Below are 1,233 nucleotides of genomic sequence, written 5' to 3'. Positions count from 1 at the left end.
CATTTAGTATGTGTAGACATTATTTTAATAATATCTGTATATAATATTATTTAATAAAATAATAAATTTCATGAAAGTTCATTGGTAGGACTACTAATTCTACATACTTATTTCTTTTATTTTTGATTAAATGAAATATATCTAATAAAACACTTTATCATATATTCAGTTATCTAATTTAAGTAAATCATAATTTAACGGTCTATTAGAGTCTATTTGACTTTACTGTTGAGAAGTCAAAAACACTAATTTTGAGTAAAAAACATTTATTTTGGAAAAACAAGGTGTTTCACTAATCAATAAAATTGCTTTTAAATGAAAGCAACAGTGCTAAAAATTTCTGCTTATTAAACAAAAGTAGAAATAAAAGCAGAAAATTATTTATTTCAAGACCAAATATATCTGTCATATATACATATTTATCAATATATCTCTTATATTTATTTATCTATTTTTTATTTTTTGTGATAAGATTTTTGTACGTAGTGATTTGATTTGTGAAATGATTTTTAATTTATTTTACTTGATATTTCTAATTATATTTAAATCATCATCTTAATATTATATTAATATTATTTTTTTATTCATCTATATATAATATTAATTTAAAATCTAAATATCTGTATTTTAATTTAATTTTTTTTATAATAGATATTTAAAATAATTTTAATATTAAAAGTGCATTAATACTTGTTCTTTTTCATAATTTGATTCTCAAAAGTATTTTTTCTTAAAATTAAGCCAAACACAATCCGCTTATCAAAAATACTTTTCAAATGAATTAACCAAATACAAATTGTATTTTTTCTCAAAAACACATTTTTGAAAAACTATTTGGAAAAAATATTTCTAAAAATAAGCAATTTTTAATAGCAATGTCAAATACGTTGTAAGTTTAGTTAGTCAAATAGAGAGATATTTTTAAGCTGTCAATAATTTAGAGATAAAATTAATAATTTACGTCAAATTCAATGGTGTTTTCAGTACTTTATGAATAAATCAAAGTTTAGTGTCTAAATAGAATTTGGTTTATAAATTTGAGGGGCTCTACATCCTACACATGGTCACGTGAAAACATCCCCCAACTGTCTTAATCATCCTCATTAAGCCTTAAATGATAATCTTCCAATTTTGTCGAGTAATTCAACTGTCCGGTTAAAATCTAACCATGGTTACTTTTTAACTTATCTTCCAACTGTCTATTTTTCTCCACAAGAAAATTCAATCAATGTC

Source organism: Solanum tuberosum, unplaced genomic scaffold, assembly GCF_000226075.1.
Source record: "Solanum tuberosum cultivar DM 1-3 516 R44 unplaced genomic scaffold, SolTub_3.0 scf00342, whole genome shotgun sequence".
In the NCBI taxonomy this organism is placed as follows: domain Eukaryota; kingdom Viridiplantae; phylum Streptophyta; class Magnoliopsida; order Solanales; family Solanaceae; genus Solanum; species Solanum tuberosum.
Note: the sequence above shows the minus strand (reverse complement) of the source record.